Below are 23,400 nucleotides of genomic sequence, written 5' to 3'. Positions count from 1 at the left end.
TTAAGGTCTTTTCTTATCAAAGTAATCCCCAAACCTGACACAAACTCCAAATAAAAGCATAGAAATATCTGCACCTTTATCTCCAAAATGCATTCTGCATTAAATCTCAAAAGGCAGTTCTTGCTAAATCATGTAAACACCACTTTTTTTTACTATCAAAAGATCCAACTTTTTCACAACCGACAGAAGAAGAAATTCAGTCTTCTCACTCCTGTTATAACTGTGGAAACAAAACAATGCTCACAGAATAGCCAAGTCTCTGTCTAACTCATTTGCCAGTAGCAGAATTATTAAATCATGCAAACAATGGCCTTGGCTTACTCCTCTACATTCAGCCAAGGGCAGGATTTGGAAAGGTTACACACAGAGTCATGGGGTAGTGTAAGCATTAAAATTGTCTTTCTTATCATACTGAATAATGTAGGAGGCAACAGGATCACCAATACAACTCAACTTTACCCAATCACAAAAGTCACTGAGAATTCCATTGTGGAATCTCTTCTATTTTTTTTTTCCCAAAAGAGCAAAAATCAGACAACTTCAATTAACTGGTATCAAGGAAAGTATTCTCCAACTGATGTCCTAAGACTTTAAACTTTCATCATCTCTACGTTGTTGTATTAGAAATGCCTTTCATTTCACAAAGGAACAGCAAGTAATTGTAACCACTAAAAGAAGCATAAAACACAAGAATGGAGATGAAACTAATTCTGCTTTATCTGCAGAACATATGAATATTAAACCAAGGCAAAACAAAATAAAGCCCAAATATTTTGGCAAGAATTTCTGAGCCAGTTTCTTGAACCCTGTAATTTCTTTCTGGGCTCGTTTCCTAAGTCATAACAATGCATATCAATACAAATTTTGGCATAAATGGTATGATATGAGCTGGAAATTGTTCAGAAGGACTAAGATAGGATAAGGAAGTGGCTGATGAATGTTATACACTTTTTGCTTATCAGCAAGGTTCTGTGAATGTTGACAAGGTGACGAACATCTGAAGGCACAGGAGAGATAAAATACTTCAAGATTCAGACATAAAAATAATTAAATGTCTTCTAGTTGAACTTTTTCAGAGGTGCCGCAGGCTTCTTTTACTCAAGTCCCCACACTTAGAAAGCATTTCTGCCTTGCTTCACTGTGGGGAAAATAGGAGAAGACAACTATATTTCCCCAAATTTGTCTGGATTATGTTTCAGTGTTTGTATTCCAGCTTTTGCCAGACAGAGGGATAAACAATGGGTTTACTGATATCATTCACATTCCTCTCTGCTGCTCTAAACTGAGACATGTTATTGCCTCAAACCATTACCTGATGTGGATTAGGCCTTCAAACAGTGTCTGGATTCACTGGATTATTGCCTGCTTTCTCTTTCTTTTTTTACTGTCTCTGAATGGTTTCTCTCCCACTCCAGCCCGGGGTGCAGCTGGCAAGTGCAAGGTGGCAGAAAGGGAAGATGTTCTCCATCTCTCACCTCTCTAGCCAGGTACATGGACAGGAGTAAACTGTCACCTTCAGACTAAGAAATCAATTGAATATTACTATGCTTTTACACAGTGCTTAGAGCCAGGAAACAGGATCTCAATAGGATCTCTAAAGTACATATATAATGAATAAGAAATCAAGTTGCCAACTGTCAGGGGATTCTGATTTATTAAGAAATCATATTCCTGAATATTGATATTTTTTATCAGCTGACTTCTATTTTCCATTTCTTAAAACTATTCCTTGTTTGATTTTCATTTGCTTGTATTTATTTCTCCTTAAAACTTAACACTGAAATATAACTCAAGACTTATTGAAATGTTTTAGTTGTGGTCTTATTGGGAGATTGAAGACAATTAAAAACTCACTCTCATTTTGTCTGTGTCTCAGAACATATACCATCCTTTTTCCCTGAAGGTCTTTATTTTCAGATTGACAAAAGAGGAACAGAGAAAGTCAATCGAAGCTTCATAAGTGATTAGAACACACAATAGTTATTATTCTCTGGTCACCCTCTGTAAAAATACAGCACTGTGCAGTACAAGACAAAGCATGCAGATTGGGTTGGTTTCACATTACTGACAAGAATGTTGTTGAAGGATGGGCATCTTTAGAAAGAGATATTTTTTAGAACCTTTAGATCATTAGAATCTTTAAGATCTTTTAGATCTTAGAGTCTTTTTACTACACATTCAACTGATGAATATTATTTAATTTACATTTAATTCTATTGGTTTTTTCTGCTATATTTCTTTCCTTACAATGAAATATTAAAAAAATACACACACACACACAAAACTCCCACCTCCCAATAATAATTTTAAAACAATCCAAGAAACCATACACAAAAACCATTGAAGCCACAAATCCTATATCTAGACATAATTCTAATCTCATAGTCAGTCATGTTTTGTTCCCACATAACCTCTACACATCTTTTTTATATATACATTATCAACCTGCCACCCAAAATACTTTCCTATCAGTTTTTCTTTTTTCCTAAGCCCTTCCTAAATCCATGTACCAAGTCAATAGTAGTACAAAAAATAAGGATGTAAAATAAAATTCAAACTGTAAATTTAAATGCAAAGTTAGAAGTTATGATTGGCAGGATCAAATGAAAATTATGTTTAATTTTTTTAGTCAGAAAAGATATATAACTTTTTAGATATATTTTACTGTATATTTAACTAATTATTAAAATGCAATAACATTGAGTTCTTGTGAATGAGACAAGTAGGAGAATTAAAAAGTATATAGAATAACTGAAATAATTCCCTTATGATAAATAATTCCCTTGTGAAAGATAACCTTCAAAATTCCCAAGTATCCCTATTTACCAGCAGAAACCTGATTCAGCCAAGTGTACAGAATGGGTGGGTATGCAATATACAGTGAATCATTCAGATATGTATCATCGTTTTTGAGTACTGTGTTAATTTATGCCACTTAATAATGTGTGCACCTGGAGAGGATCCCCACCTTCCTGATGTTCTGGACATTCAAGTAAAAGACAATTTGCAAGTTGTCTGCATTTTTTGAGTTTGTCGTTAAACGAACAATACATTTCCTAAGGAAAATTTTCCAACAGAAATCCCAACACAAAGAAAACTTTTTTTTTTTCTTTTAATACCAGAATGTTAATTTCAGGGAAAAAAAAAAAAAAAAAAAAAAAAAAAAAAAAAAAAAAAAAAAAAGGCATATTTTATTTAAGGGACACGGACAAGATTATTTTGAATGGACTTGGACTAAACATTTCAACCATTGACTCAACAATTCTAAAATATATGTAGTTATCTGAGGGTATGTATTTGGATTATTTCTTTTAATTCTAATAGAGCCTAAGTTTTTTGTTGGACATTTATCAGCAGGTATAATCACAGTTCTCATCAAAAGAACAAAATAATTAGAGCACTACAGATAAGCCAAGGCTGATTTTCTGAGCTCTCATTACTCAAAATGCACAGATAAGATGTTTTTTTCTGAACATTGAGGAAAAAATGGCTGGACCCAGGAACAAAAGTAGAAAAAATGAAGCAGAGGAGGACAAGGAAAGATTTGGATGAAGTCATTTTTTCTGTTACCTGAGTTTATATAATATCTGAAGAAGAGCCAAAAACTATGCAAAATTTAGACATAGATATGAATGTGCATAGATATGCTTGCCTATGTATAAAATATTTGTGTATACATATATAAATACATTTGTACATATTCATACATATTTGTTTGTCTACATGTGTATAAAACCAATCCAAACAACAACAACAAACCACAAACAAACAAACAAAAACCACCCAAACCAAACAAATAAAAAAGCCACCAGAGAATGGTGCAGAAACAATTCATACTCTAGCTGGAAGAAAAATAATTTTTCCTGGGAATGAACAAATAATTTATGTGAGTAACCAGAAAAAATTAAAATCCAAGCAGGATACTAAAATGTCCTGAATGAGCTGTAGGAGTCAAACAGAAGCCCTTTGGGGGCTGAAGTATGTATCTGGGTTATCCAGGTCAGCTGCCTTATCCTCATCTGACTGCACCATGAAGGATGTGTTTACAATCTAATACTGATATATTTCCTCTTTTGCAGCCACCACTGAATTTGCAGAGATGGCAAAACTGACAGGCACTGTCTTTTAAGGAAATTCCAATTACTAGCAGGTCCAACAAATGCATAATTATGAAAAAACTAGAAGAGTAAATTACATGTGTGTCAGAATAAATCATTAATTTTGCAGCTATTTTTTCTGCTTTGACACAGCTCATTTTTTTTTAATCATGACATATGAAAGTGTGAAGAAAAACCATAAAGGATTTTTTTTTAAATTTAAAAAGGATACTCCATAGATAGAAAATGACAAGCTGTGTAATAAAATGCTATTCTAACAAAATATCAGACTGATTAAAAATACCAGGGGAACAGAACATTGTTTCATAAGGCCCTCTTTTCCATGTGGATCGTTAGTGTGGGAGAAAATCCTTGTAATTCTTTGCACTGCTCCCACACATACGCCTACACATATCATCACTTGACTTTCAAACTAACAATAGAAGTGTTAGTAGAGCTATCACCATCTGCAGAATGAACTGTGCATTTTTAAGGCTGCAACAGTCTCAGACATTAACAGTAGTAGTCATATAGATGGTAAGTTATACCTTCTTTCCACAAGAACCATGTAGGGGCCAGTTGATATGTTTCCCCATTAAATCACAAATATAAGTTCCATTACATTAAAAATTTAATACTTTGGAATATCTTTTGCTATTTCTCAAGTTCAACCTGAGATAAAGGGCATTCATCTAGTAATGGTGGGAGCAATGAGATACTCCACTACAGTGTCTCTGTAGTCACACATGTAAATTATTTTGGTCAGTGCTTTAATGACATTGGAAAAAAACTCACAACGATCAACCAGTAATTATTGCAGATAATATTTGTGGGAAGTTCAAAGCAATAAAGGATTCCTCAATTTCTTATATCTCTTCTTTTTTTTTTTTTTTTTTTCTTACTTAAGAATTTTGACCAGAATTAGAATGCTACACCCAAAAATAAATTCTATGGATATCATTCTTTCACTAAGTGTCTGTATTTGATTGTTTTGAAGAAAAACTTAGGGCTTCACATTTGAGTTTTCTAACGGCACAATTATTGCAGGAGCTTTATGGTGCAGATTGCAAGACTACTGGTGTGGTTACATAGGCTTCTTTTTTTCCTTGCTATATTGAAACCATCAAGAAATCCTCAGAGGAAACAAATGTTGTCAAAATATTGGAGTCATACAAGAAAGGATTGCTCAGAAGTTTGCAAAGATGATTACACAGGGAAAAAAATCCAGAACCAGAGGACAAAGCTGAAAATCAGGCAACAGAATAGAGAGCTGGAACATAAACTCAGTTACCAAATGCTAAATAAGTCCAAAAGACCATCATGACTGAAAGGCAGCAGAATAACTGACACCAGACAGGATGGACAACCTTGGACTTAATTCTGATTCTTCTTCATCCAACTCCTGCTTGTGTCACTCAAGGTGCTTCCTTTGAAAAACAACTTCAGAGTTTCGTTCTAGCAACCTGAGATTTCAGTCTATTTAAGATATTTCTGAAAGAAAAAGAAATCCAGATAACCTTTGCAGACAGAGTAATAGCTAAAATATTAGCCCAGCATCCTCAATGTCGATTAAGAGTAAACATGGGGGAAGATTGAAATGTTTCACATATACATCTTTCAGCTCCAAGTTTAATATGCAGGGATGCCATGGTTTAGGAGTGTCCATGCCTAGGAGTTTTGCCTTTCTTTAACCTGAAATTTAAGGGCTCTTTTAGGTTGGGAATGTGTTCTACTAGGGACATTATATATAAGCATTATCGTAGATGTTCCAGATAGAAGTGGTGCAAATAGATTGCTCTGCCTGATTCCACACTGGATTTGGTTTGAAAATTTTGCATCAGGAAACAGCAGGGCATGATTATTTGGCAGTACACACTAATGTAGGCATACAATTCCTGGTCTACAAAAATGTATATCTATCTGCCACTGAAACTTTAGCACAAAGCATTCTCATGTACTTCATTTGCAGACTAACACTGCAGGATGATGAATGTTGCTGTCAGGATTACTTGAATTTAACTGAAAGTATAAAAAGATTGAAATCCACCGATTTCTAATCACACACCCTGAAACATCCTTGAGGATCTGTGTGTTAGCTATAATTTATCAAATCTGAAGTTCTTTTATCCTAACTCAAAAGCAAAAAAAAAAACCTCTCTTTTTTTGGAGAGTATTAAGGTAGAAATTGTGGCTTTCAGGATCTCCTGAACTGGGAGACAGGGTGACATTTTCTAGACACTCAGCTTGGACTTTCTGTCCACTTCTTGCAACATCTAAATTTAAGTATCTCCTCTCCTCTCCTCTCCTCTCCTCTCCTCTCCTCTCCTCTCCTCTCCTCTCCTCTCCTCTCCTCTCCTCTCCTCTCCTCTCCTCTCCTCTCCTCTCCTCTCCTCTCCTCTCCTCTCCTCTCCTCTCCTCTCCTCTCCTCTCCTCTCCTCTCCTCTCCTCTCCTCTCCTCTCCTCTCCTCTCCTCTCCTCTCCTCTCCTCTCCTCTCCTCTCCTCTCCTCTCCTCTCCCTTTTTTACTTTCTTAACAGTGATTTCTATATTATATATAATCAAGGAATGAAAACACTTCACTGTGTCCTTACCCAAATTTCCCAAGAACACAAAGTCTGTAATATAAGTAAAGAGCTTAGCAACTACACTTTTTTTGAGAGATGTGTGTATGGAAACTTACACTGCCCTGAGAGGTCTTTCTTACAGCTGGCATTACTTTGAAAAATTGTGTTTCATTTGGCTGCTACAATGTGGTGTACTTGATAAAGAACACATGCAAGTGCTATCAAGGTTATCTCGGGTTCACCAATCCGCCGTTCCTCTTTCAGCTGACCTCCCTCTTCACTGCAACACGATCTTTCCTCTAGACCCGTTTTTGTTTAGGTTTTTCAAAGAAATCAGCCAACTAATGATGTGTTGAGTGAATATTACAGCAATGCAATACATACATAAATTCATTTATATGTGGGAGGGATAGGTTTTATAAAATTAAAATGCGAAACCTTTCATTCTTGCAGCTCAATAGCTGTAATTGCTAAACAAGCCCCATATTCTTTACTACTCATTCTCATCTCTATTTATACCAATTTTTTTTATATTAAATGAATAATATTATTTATTTTCCAATATAGGACTATTATTCTTAAAATGAAGCCATTTTGAAAATTACTAGCTATCAGTTTCTTGATATGTGTATATGACCGAAAGTTAGGAAGGAGAGCAATAAATGCTATGTTCAGCAAGCACAAATGAAAATATATTTTGAGGAGTTATATGGAAAACTTGACTGGAGAGAGATGCTGAAATGCTAGTTTTGGGAATATTCACATTATGTTCCTTGCTCAATCTTTCATATCTCCAATAGTAATTGTCCCAGTAATATTTTTGCTAGTAAATATGGTTGATTTTCTCCAGAGCGTCTTGAAGCAACATTTAATCCAGAGACCTCAGACTCAAACTGTCCAGAACAGAGCCTGCCTCTGTCCTTAAAAAGACAGGCACTCTGGTTACCAGGCATCTGGGTGTTCCCAGTGGAAAGTGAATTTCTGAGACCTGTACCTGCCATAGTCAGAAGAGTGAGGTCCACCTGCTACAGTGAGGTTTGATGTGATTTTCCTGTTGGTAGCCTTTTAGAACAGGGCTCAACAATTTTACTGCCATTTTTTGCTTCCCAGTCTCAATTGCAGAAGTTACATTTTGTTTGACTATGGTATAATTTATTTTTACTAGCCAAATATTGTGTAATAAGCCACCACCTTCTGCCCCCTGAAGAAGCTGATAGAAAAGAAATTAGAGGTAAGCAAATGTAGTCAATATTGTGGATAGCAGGATGGTTTTGTCATTAAGGTGAGCCTTATAAGACTTAGATTCAATAACCAAATTATGTGCAAATCTCTTAACTCTAAATAAATCAAATGGTTGTCAAGGAGTCCCACAGGAAATTCTGGTTGGATATTAGGAACAATTTCTTCACTAAAAGAGTAATTAAGCATGGAAACAGACTAGGAAAGTGGTTGGGCCACCATTCATGAAAGCATTAAAAAATATTTTAATATGGCACTTGGGACCATGGTTTAGTGGTGAAGATATCAGTGATATTACATAGAAGGTTGGACGTGATGTTCCTAGAGGGGTTTCCAAACCTTAATGATTCTATGATTATACTGACTCATTCCCAGAGGGAAGTCATTGGAAAGAAAAGGACTAGGAACATCCTGATGGAAGTGAGTTTCACAGATGAAAGTATTCCTCATCAGTGTAGGATGACAGAGACAAATAAACTCAGACCTGCTGGATGTGGCAAGAGCTGAATGCACCCAGCTGAGAGAGGTTCAGCTCCCTCACTCCTTGCACCAATTTCTGTTCAAATGGGTTCAGTGTTGAACAAAGACTATAAAAAAATTCCCCTGAGACAGAATCACAGAATAGTTTGGGTTGGAAGGGACCTTAACGATCACCTAATTCCAGCTGCCTTGGACATGGACAGAGAAACTTTCCACCAGGCCAGGTTGCTCAGAGCCCCATCCAACCTGGGCTTGAACACTTCCAGGAATGGGGCATTTACAGCTTTTCTGGGAAAACTGTTCCTGTGCCTCACCAACCTCACATTAAGAATTTCTTCCTAACATCAAGTCTATTCCTATTCTCAGAGCTATATCAGCTAGAGCTGTGTGAAAAGTAACCTACTGCCTTCTGCATTTATTTTAGAAGTATAATTGGATGGAAGTACAGACAAGTGATGCAAGTTTGAAACAGAAGCTTATGGCTTTGTAAAGCCAAGAGCAAATACTTGATTTAAACTTGCAGTCATATTTTTATCTGAGGGAAAACATAATTAGAAAGAAAGATAGAGTATAACACTCATTTTAATAAAGTATATTTCACATATGCTTTATAATTTGAAATGTTACACCATATTCAAGTAACTCAAGTGGGATCAACTTTCATAATTATCTAAATCAACTTGACATGTCTAGGGATCAGAATTTACATAACTAACTGAGGGAGTTTAGGTTTTATTTTTTCTTTCATATCTGTGATCAGTACAAAGGGCAATAGAATATTTTCAAAGTGCTTGCTAGTCTGCAACTGCTTGCTAAAAAAGGAGAAAAACGTGTAGTTTAAGCAAGAGATAAGTGGTATTTAAGATTAAAAATATTGACTGTACACTCATCTCTTTGAAATTTAGATTTAAGAAAATATTCAGACAGGTTTATGAAAATGGTTAACTCCATCAGAAATAGAAATAGAAATCGTTCAGAAGTATTTTATAGAGAAGATTTATGTCAGTAATCCATTGATTAGGAAGGAGACACCTGTCTTTTTTGTTAAACAGATAATTTTTACAATGTAAGTTTAACGTTTCTATTTAGAAATTAAATTCTCATTTACACAGTATGATGAAGGAAAAGTCAATGTAGCCAACCAAGTATAACCAATGTAGTCTGTATTGCATCTGAATCTCTTCCAGTGGTGAATAGGAAAAGGTGTTAACTTCAGTCAGGCACCAAAATATTGCCTGAAGAGCCTGGTCATCTGGGTGAAACATGTCATCAGGGAAAAGAAACGTATCATATCCTCCTCTTTCTGAAAATATATTAGAATAAGAATATGTAATATAGAAATTTCAAAAATCCAGTAGACTAATGCATAAATATGAGGTATTCAAAACTAGCATGCATTCTGTTTAATAAAAATAGAAATAGAAATGTATATTTCTTCTAATATATATGTATATTACTTATAATTTTCTGGTCTAGAACAGAAATGCTTGCAATTTGGTACTTACTGAAACGACATCTCAAGGTCTCAAGGTCTTTTCATTTTAAGTATTAACAGAAGCCCTTTCTACCCTATACTAGCCTGAAAATTAATTGAAAATCCCAACCTATTTTGTCTATTAACACCTTTCATTTTAAATAGAATATTAAAATAATAGACACACACACAGAGGGTTCATAATAGTTTCAGGTAAATATTACATTTTCTGCTTATACTGGCCAGAAGATTAAATTATTTGCAGAACAGCATATTACCTATTCTTCTGGCCCATGCATATGGAAACATAAGCTTATGATTTTCATAAAGCAAATGTGAAATGAAGCAAAACAGACTTAAAACACCTTTGTATGAACATTGGATTCTCTCAATGCACAGAACAAATGAAAAAGAAACAAATAAGATATCTGACAAAACCAGCTACAAATTATTGCCAAAATTTTCACATCTTAATGGCTAAGGAGGGTTGATCAGGAACAGCATTTTCAGAATATGTTAAAGGATAATACTTTGAATATTTAATAATAAATATCCACATATGTACATGAGAATCCTTTCCCCTGCCTATTTTTATTTTTTAAGATAGACATGCATTACTACTAAAAAATGTAAAAGATGTATTGACTATATAAGGTCTCAAAGCAAGATTTTCCCCAGATATTTGCCAACTTAGCAATCCTCCATTTCTTTTGTGTTCTTAATTTGAAAATAATGAGGTTTTCAGAGAAATGCAGAGGTAGGCATCATGATGTATGAAATTTAAATTGATTAGATATTGAAAGGAATCCATTTTTGTAACTTTTATGAGTAAAGCCAGTAGATTATTTTGATATCTACTTTTAAAAACCTATTAAAACCATATTTAAGAAAACCCTTGGTTTTTCATAACTGTTTATAAATACAGCAAGAAAACCTTCTATAATAACTTTATGAAATGATTAAACTGATTTTTCCTTTCCTCATATACACATCAAATGCAGAGTGAAGTTAACATAAATTACCTGTATGATCTCTTCCACTACTCCAGGATTATACTTACAGATGTACAAAATCTAGATGAACAGTTTTTTTTTTTTTTCTAGACAGAAGTTTTCAAGACTTAAAACAGTTTATCAGGAAATTGTATAACAGCCTGATTTTGACTTCATACTGAAGATTTTCTTTAAAGAGATTAAAATAAAGATTTATTTATTCCATAACAACATAAAATATTTGGGACTTTTTCTTTGACTGCAGCCTTTCCATTGTCTTTCGCTTTTCTTATTAACAGTAAAACAGGTATACTAGATAAAGATAAGTTAATTTTGATTAAAATATTTACATTTGTATCAACACAATAGATGCATTTACTTGCTTTGAAATGCTGGAAAAAAAATAATACTAAATATCTTCTGTGTTGAAGTTACATCTGTGAAGAACAGATATTAACTAGCAGTTTATCCATAAATATGCAAATTTTTAGTTCTCAATTACTTGATTGAAAAATATCAGACAAAACTGTATGTTAGATCATTATAACTTGCCAAAGCAGAATCTAGATTGCTGAAATTTAGACTGAAAATTTATTGCAGTCAAATGTAAATCAACATAATTCATTTAAATGAAACATACCTATGGAAATTAACTACCTAGACTATAAGGATAATTACTACCATGTATTAAAACATAAAAAACCGTATTTCTTACTGGAAATAAAAGATCATTGACTATGACAGATGTGAAACATAGTCCATTTAATCAGTATTTACATGTTCAAATACTTTTAGTTTATTTAACAGTGAATGACACATCAACAAATGTTTTAAATATTTTGCTTTGTGTTGAGTGTAATAACTTATGGCATAATAATACATTCTAGATATGTGTAGTAAATGAAATTTTGTTTTCAATTGCTTCTCCAGGGTTTAATGGTGTAAATGCCACTGAAGACTGAAGTACCATCCTAATTGGCACCATCACTAAAATAGTGATGAGGAAACTTTGTGCATGTGCAGGTATTCTGATGAGGAAAGGTTTATCTGATTACAGAGCTCTTTCATCTTTGACTTTCAGCTTCACATGCTGAAAGTTGGATTGAGGTATCATCAGTGTAGGCATGGGTACAAGTGGATGCATTCTTTATGCCTCTGATACTATCAGGGAAAGATTTAACAAATTTAATTTATCCAAAATGCATTTGGTTAACTGACTTTCAGGTATCTGCCTGTATATAGATGAATATTTTCCTCTGGGATCTATTGACAACAATGATTAGATCACCACTGGGAATAAGGAGAGGATAGATATGCAGGAGCATAACTTACACTTCCATCCAGAAACCTAAACTCAGGGTGCAGAATCTTTAGTAAAACTGACTGAGAAGAAAATTATTGTACTCCTCTCAACCCCAGATGTGCAATATTTATTAACCTCCCTCCTGGAAAAAGCCAAATGAAAAAACCCAAACCAAAACTAAACAAAAAACCCTAATCCCACTAAATGTGCAATGATTCTTTATGTTAATAAAATGCACCTGGTTCTGTGTCAGAGTAGACAATCTAGAAACAGATTAACTGTCCTTTATTATCTTGTTCATTCCAAGTCATAGTGTAACCATGAGTTTGTTCAATTCTCATCATCAAATTACACTTTGGAAAGGGTCACTTTAAACAAATCTGTCATTATCTAAATAAGAATGTGGTACAATTTCAACAAAATAATGGTTGAATGGCTACTTCTCTGTTTAAAAAACTCAATATCACAGGCACAGTGTTATTCCCCTAATAATGGAGAGAAGGTTTAAAGAGAAGAGATTTAATATCTGTAAGGATCTGGAGATAAAAATCATTATTGAAGTCAATTTGATATCACTGAATACAACATCATAACTATCTAGGAGCTTTATTTGCAGATTAAGTGACAACTACTGAACAAATCTCATCTGGAAAGGGTGATTTTTTTATTAGCTAAACTATTTGTTTTCAGTGATTGAAAAATTGCTCAGACATAAATAGATAAACCTTTCATGTAATTGAAGGAATAGAGATCTGGTATTTTCTTAGGATTTTCATAAAAAATATTCCCTTGGATTTCATTTTTTCATGTAATTTCATTTTAATTTATTTTTTTTCACCATAGAGATAATTTCCTTGTCACTCTTCACAATTTCACATACTGAGCTACAGGAGGAATTGCTGTCAACAGCATTTTCTTTTAATGTGGCATATTTAAACAGGCTGGTGTTTTAGTTGTTGTCTGAGTGAATATGAATCTCAGTTGCTTAGAGAACACACAATCTTGTATGCAAATTTTGCATTTATTAGAAGACAGCTATAAATCTGTGTATACTGAGTCTTAATTTTTAAATGCTGTTATTTTAACCATCCTCAAATTTAATAAATAAGGGAAATAATTCAGAGCTAGCTTCAACAAAGGCATACTCTCTAACAACTGATTATTTCTCTCACAATCTACTGAAAAATACACACAAAAAAGGGGAAATTGTTATTTACTGGCTTATTTTAAAACATATTTTGCTTTATGTGGTCCTTTATAGCTTTACATTTTCCCTCATACTGCCAGGAGTAGCAAGTCACAGGAAATGTCCCCAAGTTTAAATGATTGGACACTGGGCAGAAGAATATAAAGCTCATTATGCGTAATAGGTAACCAGGTTTCCAGAAGTAGTCACTGTCTTCTAAAAAAATTTTAATATAATGAAGCAGGCTATTTGAAGTCTCACAGCATTTGGAAGAGTGTCTTTTATCTTGTAATGCTCTTATTCCTGTAATCTTAATTTATTTTTTTTTCTCTCCCATTATGCTTTCCTGTAGAAGTCAAAATGCGTCTGATTCAACTACAGGAGCAATGTGGAAGGTAGAGGCAAGAAATAAAGAAGTTGGTCAAATTGTTCTGTTTATATAAATGTAAAATATTGGAAACAACTTATAAATGCTACTCAACTTTTCAACCAGGTTTACAAAGATACTGTTCATGATCTATACTTCCTTTTACAAAAAACTTGAAAGCTCTTAGAAATAATATATTTAAAGTAGTATGTGAAAATATGCAGGTAGAACTATTTTTAGGAATGTAAATGTGCGTATTTACATATATGCACATACAAAAATATTTTTTCTAATAATTTTAAGTAGTTGCAAAATCTCTTTGCCGTCATTAATAAGACATATGCCAATGGCCTAAAACCGATACATTTTGCTCTATGTGAAAAAAAATTTTCCTCAAATTTTGTCTATATCAAGAATGACTAAGTTAAGCTATTTATACTATGAAATATTTGTTGATATAAATTATAAAGCAGAAGAAGAGACAGGAAAATTCTGCTGATCTTATCTTGGGTCTTGGAGGCTTACTTTGAAATAAGCAATAAAATTTTGTTTTTCTAAAGCTAAATATTACTGAAAATGAAACATATTCTTTCCAAATGTCTTTGTTAAGCATTTGAAAATTGCCACACTCAAACTCTCTACTCAAAATTAATTCTGACACATGGCACAACCTAGTTTCTTGAAATCCAGCGACCAACCAGGACAAGAAATCTGTCATGATGAACCTTGCTTCTTTAAGTTGCCTACAGCTACACACAGATTTGCATTTGGAGGAGAGCCAGTGAGTGTGCTACAAGGATTGCAGGCTGGATGGTGTGAGCAGATGTTGGACAGCTGCAAATGCTTGGTACCCATGATAGCCTGTGCTCCTCCTACTCACATTTCAATACAGGCAAACTCCAAACTTAGTGCCTAAAGGGTAAGATGTTCCCTTTGCTGCTTAATTGCATTAATAAGGGAATAGAACATTTTTGAAGACAGAGAGGTACCATGAGACTCTGTAAACAGCAGGAATACCCTTTAAGCCAATGTTCAAATGACTACATCTCTCTTAATGCAGTCTTCTCTGCTAGGGCTGCCTGGACACAGACATTAAAAGAGTCTTTTGGGAGATAATCTTCTTGAGTTAATGTCTAAATATAACATAATCGAATTAAGGTTTTTTTGTTTTCTCCTCTGCCAAACAGAGTTCAAGTGCATTGGCTACCTCTTACAAGACTTACAAACACTAAATAATTTTCAAACTGAACACATATAAAATGTAACATTTCTGAATTGTTGTTATGCTCAACAATAAATTTAAAAATTTAAGGAGCATATACACAATGAAACTTAAACAATCAATGATCTTAGTAAGCCTTGTAACAATGATATGTGATTTCTCAGAAATTCCTTTATAGTGCTGTAACAAACACCATTTTTGGAACAGCAATAAAATGCAGCACATTCATTATTCAGCCTGCAGTCCAACACACAGGTGAGGTGAGGCACTAACTCTTCAGTGAGGTTGGAGTTGTTTATATGCACCTGCATTCTTCACATAACTGACAGAGCTGAAAGCACTCAGTTTACCCAGTGCTAGTTATGCATTTTGTGCAAGAAAAAGAATTGAGAGAATATAAGATTACTTTTAAAGGTGTCTTTTCAATTCAAACCAAGCCAAAATAATATAAAAAGAAACAAAAAACCTCAAACCAACCACCAAAAATAAAACCCAAAAAAAACCCAATGCAACTTTAAAACAAGAATTAAGTGGGCAAATGTATTCCCTTGAGATTTATTTTTGATGACTGAATTACATTCTAACTTACACCAACCTGTAAAATATACTTGAGAAAGTATATTTTGTTTTTAAAAATCATTGTAGAAATCACTTTGAATAAAGCATATGTTCTTTTCTTCTTGCAAGTAGGATACAAGAAAAAGAAAATAATGTCCCCAACAGACAATTTTTGAAAAACAAAAAACCTGTAGAATGTTCTGTTTTTTTTCTGTTTCCATTCTCCTGCTGATAGTCTTCCATCTCATCCCATCCTTAAGCAATCTTGTAAACTAGCAGTTATAAAGTAAGAAACTTGTGTTTAATTCAGTTTGATGAAACTGAATTCAATTTTAATAAGGCAGCAGACATGCACAGTATATGCAAAACACTCTTCATGCATGCTCATGTCTGGCTGTAAGATAGCCAGAAGTTACTGGGGCATTTGGCAGTGTGAGATTCACTGGCACAAAGTAATTCACTCCATTGTGGTCAAAAAACAGTACAATGGCATTCCTAATTACCCCTCAAAGTCTCAGTCTGGAAATGCTCTAAATATTCTGATGAGCATGTGCCCCATTTGTATTATCTCATTTTTACTCCTGAAGTGTATGTATTCTTCATACAAGGCATAATTTATACTATCTTTATAGTATAGCTCAAGGCATCCTGGATTAGTTTTGAAACAGAAATTGATGGAAGGATAGCTTCTTATGAGAAAGTGGTATAATTCCAGCTGACACATGTACCAACGCTCTTCTTTGTATTATTTTATTTTCTATTTGTTTTCAATCATCTTTTTGGATATAAGATGTTATCTCATGACTGGTAAAAAAAACACCCAAACAACCAGTATTGAAAGAAATGGCTAAAGCCAAGAACAAATGCCTTGATAATGAAACTCAATGTATTTGAAAGAACCTTCTTCCTTACTTTGACAAATCAGGTTTGGTTGCTTTATTGTAATTTTCAGGAGTCTCATTTCCTTCTCTACTGCTTCTCATTCCTGTCATTGTGGATGTCACAGTCTTCTTAAAATTTCAGTTTTAAGATATTTCAATGAGTTGTCTTTCTGACTGTCCACTTGTTGATGGAATGCAATTCTATGCAGGAAGTCAACAGAAAGAGAGAGCAAACTGCTCCATCAGATCACTTACTCATGTCTGGTAGGCACAATGCACAGGCCACATGGTAGCTATTTCCCTGCTTCACTTATCTCACCACTTGCTACTGATAAAGAAACAGTAAATATCTCCTCTGGTAATAGCTTTCTTCTCTTTTTTTTAGTGATGGCATTATTCCACCTATATATCTGGAAGTAACTTCATCAAAGTAGTTTCATTTTTTGTTTGTTTATTTGGTTTGTTGGGGTTTATTTAGATGGGGAGAGGGGGAGATTTTTTTTGAGGAGTAGAATACAAAATTCCAGGGAAGAGCATTTGAAATAAAAAATAAATCGGAATGAAGCAGAACAATTTTGCTGGAAGAGACCAGAACTGTCTAGATAACTGATTAAATAACAGGATGTACTCCGTAAGTTCATTTAACCTGTTTAGGAAACTATGATTGTGGACAGGCTTGTCTAAATGTTTTTCATCATTTGCTGCTTGGAATTGAAACAATCAGAATTAAAAGAAGAAGAGATCATAATTCTATTCATAACACAGAATGTGATGAATTTAAGGAAAGTGCATCAGCAGCAAAATCTAAAAATGGAGGAAAAGACACTTTAGAAATTGGAAAATATTTGTATCAGGCAGAATTAACTTGCAGCTACTTTTTTTTTACTTGTTTCTTGCTAAAGTGCTCCGAATTTACATATTAAGCTTTTGAGAGATGGAGATGCTACTGCTGAGAGAGAAGAGTGGGAGATTACTGAGGGGGTTTTTTTGGAATTTGAGTGAACAACCACAAAGAGTATCAGAAAAGAAAAGAAAATTTCTCTTTTAAGAAAATATTGTTTTCAGCAAAAATCTGATTTCTGGATGTCAAAAAACCTTGATGCAATCTTTATCCCTATAGTTCAGGTCCTGGTGATCAAAGGTTTAGTTTGATGCCACATAGCTCTTCAGCCGTGGCTAAGTTTTGGAGATAAAGTTATAGATGCAGTGTGAGGTGTGCAGGCTGAAGCCTGGCATAATGGAAAAACACAAAACCACAAATACATCCAGTTGCTGAGAGGGTATTTAAGTCCTTAAAGATTCAAGGGGAAAAATACAGACATTAAATATATAGTGGAAAAAAACAGGTAGAATTCAAAATCACCAAGTCTCAGCATATCTCAGGGGGAATTCTTTCCCAGATGACTTCCTGCCTATCAAAGGCTCCATGGCAACCTCACTGGCAGTGGGTCACAGTATTAATCCTTAGCTTACTGTCTCATTAGCTCTGTGTACTTTTGTGTGCTCTCTTAGGTGTGTTCTGCTTGGGAAGTTTCTCTCTGCATGCCTGAACAGAAGGGACCTGCTGGGTGAGTGCTGCAGTGCATCTACTGGTGCTCTCCTAAATATTTTACAAGGCCTAGAATATTTAACTGGCAATAAATGACATCTTCCATAAAACATTTTGGACTGATACAATGGTCAGAGTATTTTTATGCCAAGTAATACAGGAAACTACCAATTACAATTATTTCATTTGTTCGGTTTTGGACTAGGATGTCCAGATGTAAAAGTAATTGAACTCATTTTTTTACACCTCGGTCATGTCTGAAATGTTATTAAAAAAAAAAAAAATAGAGTTATCTCAGTAAATTTCAACCAGTCAGCTGTAAATGCTAATGCATGCATTCTAACTCTTAAATGTGAGTCAAAAATATTTATGGGATCACTAAGGAGCACACATGCCTGCCTGCAACTCTTGGATCTAGAGCTACTTGGATGTAGAGCTACTACACAGGGTAGCTCTAACCTTTGGTCTCACAACACAGAATCTCACATAGTCCACAGCAGAAACAGTTTCTGCCTTAATGCAACTATACATCATAATTTTATTTCCATAAATAAAAGGAAATTAATTAATTAATATATGTATTTCTTTTGCATGTCTGATTTAAGTCTCCTCTCCAGACTTTCTCTCTATTGCTAGGAGAGTGCTGATATTGTTTGATAATTTTTTCAATACTGTTTCTACATCTGTTTGAACCCTATAATATAATCGAATTAACCCTCTAGCTTCCTAACCTCTAGCCTCCCAACCATCCCCTCACCTTTTACGCTGGAAACTTCTTGAGGAAATTAAATTTAACATAGTGAAGAAGAAACCACTGATGGTATTTGTTTAAAAAAAAGTTATCAGTTAACATTTTATGGGATTCTTTCTTTATTGACACCATAATTTTCCCTGATAATTCATCTCTTTGGCTCCTGCTCCAGTGCTTCACACACACTCTTCAGAAGTCCTGAATGCTAAGACACTAATTCTGCAGATTGAAATTTTTTTATTTGGAGCAAACAATAACAGCTATGTGAACAATTCACAACTGTCCACACAGAATCACTGAGGCTGGAAAAGACCTCCTAAATCAAGTCAAACTTTTGACTGAATACCACCATACTCATTAAACCATACCATGAACTGTAACGTCTACTCAATTTTGGACACTTCCAGCCATGGTGGCTCCACCACCATGGGCAGCCTGTTCCAAAACTTAACCACTTTTCAGGGTAGACTTTTTCCATATATCCTACCTAACCCTTTGCTGGCTTACCATGAGACCATTTCCCCTTGTTCTGGCTCTGTCTGGAAGGAGAGTCTGTCTCTCCAGACACCCCTTTCAGGCAGCTGTAGAGAGCAGTAAGGTCCCCCTGAGCCTCCTTTTCTCCAGGCCAAACACCCCCAGCTCCCTCAACTGCTTCTCATCAGACCTGTGCTCCAGACCCTTCCCCAGCTCTGTTGCCCTTGCCTGGGAAATTTTCAGCTCCTCAATGCCTTTCTTCCAGCGAGGTGCCCAGAACTGAATACAGTACTCTTAACTTATATCTTCCTTTCTCCTGCTAACCTTAAATACAGGTTTACCCAAAATTGACTTCTATTATTTTGTTGTTTAGTATTATCTACCATAACTCTATTTCTAATGCTAGTTTACATGGTCTACTAAATATATTTATTACAGTTGATATTCTGGTGGTGCTGTCAGCCTGAATCACTCAGTCTTAACTTCTCAGTACAAAGTGAGTTTTGTTTGAAACCCTGTTTGCAGAGAGGTGTCTACTCATTATTCTGCTCATGCTTGACCTTATGAATGATATATAATTATAGTTACCAAAAAAAAAAAAAAATGTGCATGTACTAATATACACCTATATATATGTGTCTGTATGTTTAAGTAGTCAACACAAATGCACATGATTACACAGCCAGTGCAATTCCATGTTCATAGCTGGTGTTATTCTATTAATTTCTGTTCTTCCAGCATGTGTTGCTGGGCCCTTTGAAGCAGAAAAAATATTTTTCTTTTTATTGCTACAAAACCAGATCCAGAAGAGTCTCCACTTTTGTTTCAATCTCTGGATGCTATAAACACAATAATAAGTAAATAGAGATGCCACTTGAGGGTGGAAAGTTCATCATTTACATATGTAAATTTGGGAAAGGGAAGGATTTAGCCATATGAGTAGTTAAATCAATTTGCAAGAAGGGAAGGTATCAAACAGCTGGTGAAGAAACAGCTATCATAATTTTCCCAGGGAAAAAAATGCAACAAACTGTTTTATAATATGTGTTGTGATTTTGCAGGTGATTTGGCAATGAAGAAAATGTAATTTTCTCCAATGAACTGTGTTTTATGTGTTTGTCTGTTGTTACATCTGTTGAAAGATAATGACATTTTTATTTACTCTGACCATTTCTATTATGGTGATTGTTAAGTATATTTATTTGCAAGCAATGTCATTTTTTCCCGTTCTTAAAAAAAGCAATAACATATCAGCAATATCATATTAGACTTAAATATTTTGAGTTACTGTTGCAATATCAACCTTAAATATCTGCTACAAAGATGAAACCATCAGAGTGCAATTGTCTCTAATTGTATACCTATTTATTTCTGTAGGTCTGAAAGAAAGAGGAAATGTTACCATCCTTTATGTTTAGAGTCTGTTATTCAGCTTTGCTCTGCTGTACTTGTTTTGGACAGCTGTAGGCTCTGGTTTTTGCCAGAAACTTTTTTTTTAATGTGAAGGACGGCTGTTTTTAAGAAACAGAATAACAGATGATAGCAATCTAAATTGATCCAATGGTCTAATCCTTATATGGAAATGTCATTCATGGATCAAAAAAATTCACTTAATAAATTGCATATCTTAGAACTGGCCAGAGGCTGTTTCCTTTCACTGTTTCAAGAAAGTGTTTGTTTTGAAGATTTTTGGTTTATGTTATTTGTTTTGTTTTGTTTTCATCCCTGCCCCTCTAAAAAGAGCCCAAACTAACACAAACTAACATTCCTATATTTTCATAAAATGGAATATATTTGAAGTGTACACCTCCAGATTAATAAAAACAAGAACTGAAACCCAGTGTTTTCACTCAGTACTTTCATGAGGAGTGACATAGGGATTTTGATTTGAGCCTCAGACACTTTCTCTCTTAAACCTTGTTGAGTATCATGAGCTGTCAAAGCTTAACAACTTATCCTCAGCTTATTTTGATGAAAAGGCATTTCTTCAAACATCCTTCCATTTGTGCTAGTAATCTGCTATTGCTTCTCTTCTGCAGAGAAGAAAACCTCATTCTCTGAGCGATGAAAAAACCTGAGAAAGATTTCTCCATGTTTCTTTCTTGATTTTGAAAAACACAGAGGATTGTGACTGGATTAACTACAGCCTCAAAAAATTTCCCAGTTTACTGCAAGTGGGCCAAACTACCCTTACAATTATCTTTCTGTCAAATACTTCAAATTCAGTTAGTTCTTTGTGAATAGCATTTGATCACTGAAAACTAGACCTCTAGTTCTTGTAAGTAACAACAAAATAGGTATTTTGGAAAGCCTAATTTCTTAAGAATAACAAACTGTTTCAAGTGTCATTCTACAAAAGAAGTAAACACAATTATTTTTACAACTTGAGAAGGTTAAGTTTAGCAGTGAAAGATACATTATAGGATTAGCCAGGCTTTGTCAAACTGTGTGAGTGATAAAAGGTTTGCACAGAAGGATGGATGCATTTGTGCTTAGCAGTATAAAGGACTCGGGAATAGTATTTTTTAAAAATAAAAACGTGCCAGTTTTTGGCAGTGACTAGTGACTGCAGGTATATTTTCAGAACAGACTATTCATGGAGAAAACAGAATAAAAATCAGAAAAATAAAAATTACTCCAAAAAGAAAAACAAACAAAAACCCAAACCAACTCAACCCAACACAACCCCTTCCTTCCCCTCAAAAAAGGAAAAAAAAAAAATGCTTATACACATAATCAGCATGGAACATTTCAGGAATCTGGCCAGTCACAAACATGTTTGAATAATGAATACAGAAGCAAGAATGATTACTTCCAGCAATAACTACAACACCACTGTTCTTGTTGATCTGGTTTTGGGTTTGGGTTTTGTTTTGGGAAATAGTGTTGCTTCATTATATGGAAGGTGATTAGTCCACTAGAGTGAGCCTGGAGAGTTATTTCAGAGTACTCTATTATTCAAATATACAGATTTCTGATAAAGAGAAAAAACCACCATGATCAGCATTTCCCATTTTGTTGCTGGGAGATGGCCACAGCTAAAACTTACATGTATTCATATAAAAGACACAATTATTCTTCCCTTGAACTTAGACTGGACCATTAAGAAATTGCATGCCTGCTTTACTTCTGGCCTGGCAATAAGGAAAATTAGTGCCAAACAATAAAACTGTCTGGAGAGCAAAATGTTTGTGCTAATGACATGACATTCATGTTATCAGAATTACAGAGAGATTTACTACTGCTGTTTCTAGACTTTTGATAGATATGAGTAGTGGAGTTGATCTATGCGTGCTGCTGGAAAACATCTGATTTACTTGCATCCCAAGGAAATCCAGATGGTGCATTCTGAGACTATTCTGTGATGTGCACTAAAATGAGTGTGAAAACCAAGTGGTTCACTTCCAATTGCACATTTGATACAAGACAAAATACTAGTGTAGAAGAACCTTTGTCCTTTAGAGCATTTGCAGCTCTTATTAAAAAACATCCAGTTTTCAGAAATGTTGTCTAAATTGGTAGAAATAGCTTTTAAAAACATCACCCATAAACAGAACAATTTCTTGTAGCCATAGTTACATGGCAGATGCAACAAATATGCCAGTCTCAGTCTTCTTCCAGGGTAGAATCAACTTTAAGGGAACAAAATTTGTAATTATCCCTAATTATATAATGAAATAACACTTCTTATGGTCTCACCGTCATCTTCAGCCATTTTGGAATTCATGCCCTAATTAAACAAGGATCAACTACAGAAATAAAATTTTAAAGTTTTCTTAACCTTTACTCAGGTAACTCTAAAAGGCAAAAGATCAGAGAAGGTGTTTGTTGTTCTTTCACGCTACTTCTATTGCTAGGTGTTGCTTTCTTTATCTTTTTCTTCTTGCAAATGCAATAATATTTTTGTAATTTTTATGATAATTTCTGAGATATATTTTTATGATTGAGATAGAAAATGTGTGGGATTTTTTTCTTAAGAAAAGAGAGAGATTGATAATGATCAGGTTGTGATCTTATTATTTATTTTATAGCAGGCAGAAACCAAAGTTCCCAAAATTCTCCATCAGTGTGCTAGCTGAGGTATCTCAGTGTAAAGTCCACACATGAAAATATCAGAGAGCAAAATGTACTATGGGAAAGAAGAACAAATAAATCTGTTTAGCTCAGACCACCAATGTGTAGCATAAAGAGACTAATTCTGTGTGAGCCCTCCTTCTTGACACCCAGTTATACCATGCTGGATAAGTAGCTCATAAAATGTTGC

The sequence above is a fragment of the Sylvia atricapilla genome, chromosome 2 (genome assembly GCF_009819655.1).
Source record: "Sylvia atricapilla isolate bSylAtr1 chromosome 2, bSylAtr1.pri, whole genome shotgun sequence".
In the NCBI taxonomy this organism is placed as follows: Eukaryota; Metazoa; Chordata; class Aves; order Passeriformes; family Sylviidae; genus Sylvia; species Sylvia atricapilla.
The sequence above is the reverse complement of the archived record's forward strand: the minus strand, read 5'-3'. Positions refer to the sequence as shown.